Source organism: Triticum aestivum, chromosome 5B (assembly GCF_018294505.1).
Source record: "Triticum aestivum cultivar Chinese Spring chromosome 5B, IWGSC CS RefSeq v2.1, whole genome shotgun sequence".
Taxonomy (NCBI): domain Eukaryota; kingdom Viridiplantae; phylum Streptophyta; class Magnoliopsida; order Poales; family Poaceae; genus Triticum; species Triticum aestivum.
The window spans coordinates 391,385,092-391,395,297 of NC_057807.1; positions in this window are offsets into that span (position 1 = coordinate 391,385,092).

A 10,206-nucleotide genomic window follows, 5' to 3' on the forward strand; every position below is an offset into this window, starting at 1 on the left:
ACTCGGGTTTATGCTTCTGTCACTCAAGCAACCCACTATAAGCGAATCATGAACGTATTGCAACACCCTATAGCGGGAATCCCTCATGCTTGCGCGACAAGGAGGGCACAATAGGACAACACCAAAATAAAACATACAACGCATCCCAATCTAGATCATCAATCAACCCAAAGACAAAGGATATCTACTCAAAACATCATAGGATGGCAACACATCATTGGATCATAATATGTGGCATAAAGCACCATGTTCAAGTAGGGATTACAGCGGGGTGCGGGAGAGTTGACTGCGTAAAAGATATGAGGATGGTGATGATGATGGTGATGTTGATGAAGACGATCACCGCGGCGATGATTCCCCTCCCGATGGCACTCCGGCGCCATCGAGAGAGAGGAGGAGAGGTTCTCCCCCTTGTGCTTCCTCCTCCATGACCTCCCCTGGATGGGGAGAGGTTCCCCCTCTGGTCCTTGGCCTTCATGGCGACGATGGCCCCTCCGAGATCCTTCCCCGTGGCCTTCGGTGATGATGGCCCCCTCCGGCAGGGTGCCAGAGAGGGCCTAGATTGATTTCTCATGGCTACAAAGGCTTTCAGCGGCGGAACTTTCGATCTAGGTTCAGTTCTGGAGGTTTGGGTGTTTATAGGAGAGATTGGCGTCGAGAACAAGTCAGGGGGGGCATGGAGAGTCCGCGAGACAGGGGCGCACCCTAGGGGGGTGCCCTCCACCCTCGTGGGGCCCACGAGACTCCATTCCAGTAACTCTTTGTTCCAGTATTTTTTATATTTTCCAGAAAAATTCTCCGTTGATTTTCAGCGCATTCCGAGAACTTTTATTTCTACACAAAACAACACCATGGCAGTTCAGCTGAAAACAACGTCAGTCCGGGTTAGTTCTAATCAAATCATACCAAAATCATATAAAACTATTGTAAACATGGCATGAATACTTCATAAATTATAGATACGTTGGAGACGTATCAGCATCCCTAAGCTTAATTCCTGCTCGTCCTCGAGTAGGTAAATGATAAAAGAAATAATTTATGAAGTGTGAATGCTAGCAAGTGCTTAAGTTTGATCAATAATGGTTTCAATCACTTTTTCTAGCATCATTATATATCATAACAGTAGCTCAACTCATAAAACCTCTCATGATCAAGTAACAAGCTATTCACATGTTAAAGTATAGATCATAAAATTTCTTGAAAACTAACAAACCATGCTCTTAGTCCTCAAACAATTGCAATTCATCTTATTTTCGGGAAGGGTCTATGTAAAAGCTTTGATTCAGCAAACTCCACATACTCAACTATCATTTAATCTTTCACAATTGCTAACACTCAAGTGATATTTATGGGTTCAAAGTTTAATCGGACACAGAGAAAGATAGGGGCTTATAGTTTCGCCTCCCAACCTTTTACCTCAAGGGTAATGTCAACAATAATAATTTATGAAAACCTACATCCAAGTGGATATATATGTATCCGGATCGCTCCAACACAAAGTGCTTGCCAAAGGAAAAGGTGTAAAAAGGAAAGGTGATGATCACCATGACTCTTGTATAAGGGTAGAAGATAAAAGTAAAAGATAGGCCCTTCGCAGAGGGAAGCAGAGGTTTTCATGCGCTTTTATGGTTGGATGCACAAAATCTTAATGCAAAAGAACGTCACTTTATATTGCCGCTTGTGATAAAGACCTTTATTATGCAGTTTGTCGCTTTTATTTCTTCCCTATCACAAGTTCGTATAAAGCTTATTTTCTTCACACTAATAGATCATACATATTTAGAGAGCAATTTTTATTGCATGCACCGATGACAACTTACTTGAAGGATCTTACTCAATCCATTGGTAGGTTTGGTGGACTCTCATGGCCAAACTAGTTTAAGGGATGTTTGGAAGCACAAGTAGTATTTCTACTTGGTGCAAAGAATTTGGCTAGCATGAGAGGAAAGGCAAGCTCAACATATTGGATAATCCAAGACAATATAAAGGTGTCTTCCTTGTTGAGGGAGTCTCGGACTAGGGGGTGTCCGGATAGCCGAACTATCATCATCGGCCGGACTCCAAGACTATGAAGATATAAGATTGAAGACTTCGTCCCGTGTCCGGATGGGACTTTCCTTGGCGTGGAAGGCAAGCTTGACGATACGGATATGTAGCTCTCCTACCATTGTAACCGACTCTGTGTAACCCTAGCCCTCTCCGGTGTCTATATAAACCGGATGGCTTTAGTCCGTAGGACGAACAACAATCATACCATAGGCTAGCTTCTAGGGTTTAGCCTCCTTGATCTCGTGGTAGATCTACTCTTGTAACACACATCATCAATATTAATCAAGCAGGACGTAGGGTTTTACCTCCATCAAGAGGGCCCGAACCTGGGTAAAACATCGTGTCCCTTGTCTCCTGTTACCATCCGCCTAGACGCACAGTTTGGGATCCCCTACCCGAGATCCGCCGGTTTTGACACCGACATTGGTGCTTTCATTGAGAGTTCCTCTGTGCCGTCGCAATCAGGAAGGATGCCTTTTCCCGTCTTTAAAGACGACGCCGTTATCAAGGGAGCTTTGGCCGCCGGCCAAACTATCCAGCTAGGTGGTTTTCTTATGACCGCCTGTTCGGCCACCACTCCGACGATGACCTCTCAGGTCATCAAAAGCGATCTTCACATTAGCTCAGAATTCGCCGAGCAGCTAGATCCAATGGAGCTCTCCTCCATAAACGAGCGCATCGCCACCCTGGGAGTCGCTACAGACTACGATCAGATTGGGCTTAAAACCGATCTGAGAGAAATTAACTCTCCCCAGGCTACCCACCACGTTGTTGTGGTAGAGGAACAATGCGGCGACTCTTCTTCTATGTTAAAAACCAGCTATGTCCGGATTCCCGATCCCTCCACGCCGGATTCCCGCGGAGGGATGGACGTCAATCAAATACTGAACCTAAAGTCAGGCATCGGACCAGATTTGTTGGAAAGCACCCAACCAACCAAGCTTCCAAATCCGGAAACTTCTTGGCCTTCGAGCCTCAGATCGGGCGGGGTTCCGAACTTAATTCCACCCGCCCACCCAAACATAAGCGATCTATCTCAAATACGGCAAGAGCCCGATGAAACAGTACATCATTACTGGGCCAGATTCCTCCTGGTTATGAACGGGATAAAGGACTATCGCGAAGAAAGCGTGATTTCAATTTTCTGCAACAATTGCACGGACAAGGGAATCATAAACGCCATAAGTCGTCGCAAAGTTACACGCTTCGCCGACCTAGCGACCATTGTACAAAAATACTGTGCGATGGAGAGTGCCTGGAAAACCAAAACCAGGTTTTGGGACAATCCGGCCCTGAATACAACCCCAGTCCGAAATAAAAGGGTGCGTCATACTCAAGCACCTGGAATAAAAACCAAAAAGCAAAAAAACCCTAAAGGGCACGGAACCGTACTGGAGGGATGGCTCAATGGACCCTGCAAAATCCACAGTACGGAGGGCGCCACTCCAACACATAGCCTTCGAGCATGTTGGATCCTACGGCAGGTGGCCAAAAGTGGCGAAGGCTTTCTAGCCCCGGGCAACCAGCCCAGCAGTACCAGTACGGTATTAACAGTCTTCGAGACTTTTGCATCAAATAATATGCGGAAGCGAACAATCCGCAGCCTCGCCAAAGTCTACCAAGTAGCAACAACAAATCCATGGAGCGACACGGCTATCACCTTCAATGTCAGCGATGAACCTAAATTCCGAACAGCTCGAGCACCAGCCGCATTGGTCCTCAGTCCGATAGTGGACAACTTTCGTCTTACCAAGGTACTCATGGATGGCGGCAGCGGATTAAACCTCATCTATGAGGAAACCCTTCAAAAAATGGAAATTGACTGGAGCCGCATTGAGCGAAGCAGCACAACCTTCAGGGGAATAATCCCTAGTCGAGAAGTACGCTGCACAGGAAAAATCACACTAGACGTAGTGTTCGGCTCGCCGGACAACTACAGGTCCGAATAGGTCACATTCCAAGTGGCCCCATTCGGCAGCGGATATCACGCCTTGTTAGGGCGAGAGGCATTCACAATCTTCCAAGCTATACCCCATTACGGGTACATGAAGCTCAAAGTGCCTGGGCCCAATGGAATAATCACTCTCGCCAGTGATCCAGATATAGCACTCCGCGCTGAAAATAAGACAGCCGCACTGGCCCTAGAGGCATTATCCGAAGCCCTAGTGGCAGAGGAACTCACTGCGCTGCGCTCCACGGTGGATCAGGACGATGTGATACTCGATAAGAGGTCCAAGTCCATCTCTTTTAAACCAGCAGACGAAATAGTCAAATTCCAGGTCCATCCAACGGACCCCACGAAGACAGCCTCCATTGGGGCACAATTAAATCCTAATGTAGAAGCCGCACTATGAGAGTTCCTTCGGGAAAATTAGGACATTTTTGCCTGGCACCCTTCAGACATGCCAAGAATCCACGCAGGCTGGCAGAGCACAACCTAAATATCCTAAAAGGATTCAAGCCAGTCAAACAAGCTCTTCGGCGATTTTCCGAACCCAAAAGACAGGCAATCGGAGAGGAGCTAGCCAAACTCTTAGAAGCCGGATTCATCAGAGATATAAAACATCCGGACTGGCTAGCCAACCTGGTAATGGTACCAAAAAAGGACAAATCCTAGCGCCTTTGCATCGATTTCAAAGACCTTAACAAGGCCTGTCCAAAGGACCCTTTCCCTCTCCCTCGCATCGACCAAATCATCGATGCTACCGCAGGGCACGATTCATTGTGCTTCCTCGACGCATACTCTGGATACCATCAAATCAAGATGGCGGAAAAAGACCAGGCCGCAACGGCATTCATTACTCCATATGGGCCATTCTGCTTCAACACAATGCCCTTCGGACTCAAAAACGCCGGCGCAACATATCAGCGCATGATTCAGACATGTCTGGCTACCCAGATAGGCAAAACAGTAGAGGCATACGTAGACGATGTGGTCGTCAAGACCAAACACGTCGAAACTCTAGTAGATGATTTGAGGGTGACATTCGACAACCCCCGAGCATATGACAGCAAGCTCAACCCGGAAAAATGTGTTTTCGGCGTACCAGCCGGAAAGCTCTTGGGCTTCATAGTATCCGGCAGAGGAATTGAAGCAAACCCAGCCAAGATCCGGGCTCTGTCGCAACTGGATATCCCAAAAAACCTCAAGCAAATACAAAAACTAACTAGATGCATGGCGGCTCTAAGCCGCTTCATCTCCCGTTTGGGAGAAAAGGCGCTGCCCCTCTATTGCCTCCTCCGGCGCACCGAACACTTTGAATGGACGGAAACTGCCACAGCCGGACTCGAAGAAATTAAGACCATATTGGCAACAAATCATGTCCTGGCCGCGCCCAACCCGGGCGAACCTATGTTATTATACATCGCAGCAACACATCAAGTTGTCAGCGCTGCACTCGTCGTTGAACGAGAAACAGAAGGGCACAAATTCCCTCTTCAAAAACCAATGTACTATGTATCCACTGTCTTAACTCCATGCAAGTCCCGGTACCCACATTATCAAAAGATAGCGTATGTGATGTTCATGGCATCCCGGAAGCTGCGACACTACTTTCAAGAGTGTTCCATAACGGTAGCCTCCGAAGTACCTCTCAACAATATTATAAACAATCGCGACGCGATGGGCAGGATTGCAAAATGGGCCATTGAGCTCTTACCATTTGACATAACCTACAAACCACGGCGAGCTATAAAATTGCAAGTTCTGGCTGACTTCATCGCCGAATGGACCGAAGCTGAACTCCCTAAAGAGTACGGCGCATACTCCAATTGGATCATGCATTTCGACGGCTCCAAAATGTTGGCTGGCTTGGGGGCTGGCGTCGTCTTGACGTCCCCAACCGGAGACACAGTCCAATACGTGCTTCAAATAATGTACACGGACTCCAACAATGCAGCCGAATACGAGGCCCTTCTACATGGCCTCCGGATGGCAATCTCCATGGGTATTCAACGCCTAGAGGTGCGTGGGGATTCAAACCTCGCAATATCCCAAGTAAATGGAGACTTTGACGCCAAGGATCCGAAAATGCCAGCCTACCGTAACGTCGTCCTAAAAATATCAGCCCGGTTCGAAGGACTCGAATTCCACCATGTAGCCCGGGATAATAACCAGGCAGCAGACGTGTTGGCACGCATCGGCGCAAAACGCGACGCCGTCCCTCCAAACATCTTCCTGGAACGGCTCTTTAAGCCATCCGTATTATGGGAAGAGGAGTCCGGAAATAACAATCCGGAACCAACTGCATCACCTAATGCAGAACATTCTGACACAATCGGTGGCTCAGCCAATGAAATAACAGATTCAGCCCACGGAATACTGGCAGTAATTGCCCCGTGGACAGAACCATTCCTAGCCTACTTAATCAGGCAGGAACTTCCCGAAGACCAAAATGAGGCCCGCTGCATAGTTCGGCGATCTAAAGCCTACAAGGTCCATGAGGGAGAACTTTATAAGAAAAGCACAACCGGAGTCCTTCAAAGGTGTATCTCCGAAGAGGAAGGGCGAAATCTCCTGGCTGAAATTCACGCCGGACTCAGCGGGCACCACGCTGCCGCCCGGGCTCTTGTAGGCAAGGCCTTCCGCACAGTATTTTATTGGCCGACCGCCCAGGCAGATGCTCAGGACTTAGTCCAACGATGCGTCGGTTGCCAGCTCTTTGCTAATCAGAGCCACATGCCACCCACCGCCCTCAAAACTATACCCATTACTTGGCCGTTCGCGGTCTGGGGGCTTGACATGGTTGGACCCCTTCAAGGGGGAACCCACAAGCACAAATACTTATTGGTCATGGTGGACAAATTCACCAAATGGATAGAGGCCAAGCCGGTTAAAACGACAGAATTCGGACCTGTGATAGACTTCATATCCGGGGTAGTACACCATTTTGGCGTCCCCCACAGCATCATCACTGATAACGGCACGAATTTCACGGCCGACGAGGTTAAACTCTGGTGCAAAAATATGGGCATCAAGCTCGACTACGCTTCAGTCTACCACCCTCAAACTAACGGTCAAGTGGAACGAGCAAATGGTCTAATCATGAGCGGCATCAAACCCAGATTAGTGCGGTCCCTCACGGAATCTAACACGCACTGGGTAGAGGAGCTCGACTCCGTACTCTGGGGGCTGCGGACCACGCCAAACCGCACAACCGGATTCACACCATTTTTATGGTATACGGCGCTGAGGCAGTTTTGCCCTGCGATATAATTCATGACTCACCTCGCGTGCGCATGTACGAGGAAAGAGAAGCCGAGTTAGATCGGCAGGACAGTTTGGACGCTTTAGAGGAGGAGCGCGGCGTGGCAAAATCCCGTTCCGCATTCTATCAACGGCAGGATCGAAGATATCAAAGCAAAGAAGTACGGGCCAAAACTTACAATGTTGGCGAGCTAGTTCTACGCCTGCCGGACAAGAAAAAGGATAAACTTAAGCCCAAATGGGAAGGTCCCTTCATCGTCGACCAAGTCCTTACCGGCGGTGCATACCGTCTATGCAACGCCTCTGACAACCGACTCGAGCCAAACCCATGGAACGCAGCCCGTCTCCGAAGATTTTACGCCTAGCGCCGGACTCAGGGTTCGTCTCCTTCCTCCGTCCACCTTTCATGTTTTTTCGCTGTTTTTGTTTTCCCTCCTTTTTTCCTCCCTCTTTCAGTACAAGCCTCTTGAGGGCTGATCCGCGCTTCGTTCGCACTCACTCGATGTGCTACTCGCACTCGTTATACCTGGGGGCTTCTTTAACAGAAGCTTATTTCTATGGGCTTCATGCCCAACACATGTGTCATACTTCCGCATGTACCTTTTGATCACCATTATATGCATCGATATGACTTAAGTTTTGGCCAAGCCGGATTGCCTGGCTCCTGTGCTTACCCGTACGTTCCCGATTGTTCGGCTAGGAGGTAAAGGGAGCACCTCTGCGATTGTTACTGCCGGGTCAGCCGGATGTGTACCTCAGACTGGGTGAAGCCGAAGGCTAGCATTCTTAAGGGAATATTCGGTCGTTGACCTTGAAAGATGATTTATTACTTACTTATTTATCTGCCCCCAGATGCTTCTTCTGCTATTTTCGCAGTCCAGACATGCACTTTGGGGCATGCCTCCCAGGGAAAGGAACCCTTAACGGAACTATTCTCCCTGGAAGATGTTTCTTACTAACCATGTAATATAACATAGCTAGTTGGGCACTTGTTTGATAAAGCAATTATGACCCCTACGCCTTGTCTCCATGCATGCCCCGGTTCTTTCATAACCGTAAGGGTATTTGGACACAATACGGACTGTTGGGTCCCGAGGTTGAAGCGAAAAGGTCCGCAAAGACAAACGATCTACAATCCGGCTAGAAGGCATTTTACATGTCATTTTAAAATTACATCGTCAAACTGACTGATTGTACTCCTCTTCAATCCCATCTAACAGGCTATCTAATTTACAGTCCTGTTGGGAATATTTCGCGGCCAACTCTACTTGGCCGTACATCAGGCTCACAGGGATCTCCTTCCCATCGGGCCCCACAGGTCCGACCTCGGCCATGTGGTTTGGGTCAGCCTTCGGGTACCGCGTCTTCACCATGGCCCAGGCCTCCCTGGCGCCTTGACGGCAGGCCGATATCTTCCACAGACGGAGACGCCGTCGTACTCCCTGAAGCTTCTCAGCAAGCCCTCCAAGACCCTCGGATAGGGAGAGGAAGGCCATAAGGCTTGAACGATGCCGCTCATCGCCTGCCGAACACGTTCGTGCAGTTGCAGCAGCTCGGGAAGAGGGTCTCCCGTGGAACCAGGCATCTCCTCCGTCGGACGACCCGTGAGCACACCTACAGACACATTTCTGTCAATCGACTTCCTCATCGAACTCTTCTTTTCAAAAGAGTTTGCTCAAGCACTTACTATAGATGCCGCGACGAAGCCGCCGATTCTCCTTTACGGAGTTAGACAGCTGGACCCGAACATCTTTTAGTTCTTCGCCCAGCTGGGTGTTGGCATCTTGGAGTTTGTTCCTCTCCTGCTGCACCCTCGTAAGCACCCTCTCGCCGGCCTTCAACTGGTGCAGCAGCTGTTGCTTGTCCGGATCTAGTCCGGCACCCTATGCAATATTATTGTCAGAATATACACACACGCCGCACTTCATAAACTACTTCTCTTTCTAAAATATGAATTACCAGAGGGGGTCTCCGTGGCTCCCCCGGCACCGGCTAGTGCGGCCTCAAGTTGGGTCTTGCATTCTTGAAGCTCCTGGGACAGGTGGGTATTCTTCTTAGTAAGATCCTGCATAACAAATGATCCTTAAATCAGTTAGTTTAACTATTTTAAGTCTCGGGGGCTACTGGCATATATAACTATTAAAATTCCTTACCCGTATGTCCTTTACATACTGCTCCGTGGCTCTGGTTAAACCATCTTGAGCAGCACGGAGGTGCGCGTCTCCCGCATTAAAGGCATTTAACGCCTCGGGGGAGAAACACGCATCACGAAGAACTGTCCGACGGCGCCTGTGATTCATAGCGCTCTCCACCTCAGACCTGGTGGCGGACAACCTGTCGGCATCCTCCGTTGGAGGAGCATCCGGCTCGCGCCTTACGCTCGCCTCCCCCTCCGGACCAGGCGTTGGAGCCTGGCTGGCAGAGGCTTGGTGGACACCCCCTCCGGACTGAGTCCGGCGAGCGCTCTTTCTCCTGGAAGAATCACAAGCATTAATATGCTTCCCAGGAGTCTTTCCCTTAAAAGACAATGGTGCACCATACCTTCGCGGTGACGTTTTGATTTGCGCCGCACTCCTTTTCCGCCTGCTAGGCCGCACTGACCTTGTTTGGTCAGTCGCCACGGGCTCGGCTTCCCGCCGTAAAGGCACCTCCTGCCGAGCACCATTGGTACACGGTGGTCAGAGACAAGCATTAAAAAGGTAAAGGTATCAGGACTTCGATCGTACTCACCTGGGAAGCCGGACACAAACCGGGGTAGTCAGCCGTAATGGCGACTAAAGCATTGTCTATGCTGAGTTGGTGGAACACCCCGTCAATCAAATCCACCTTCACGTCCGGATCCTCTTCGGAGGCCGGATCGAGGGATCTTCCCGGATCCTCGGGTTGTGGAGTTGGGCTTTCTATGCCCGCCACATCCCGGCATATTTCCTGCATCGAAATCATAAAGTAAG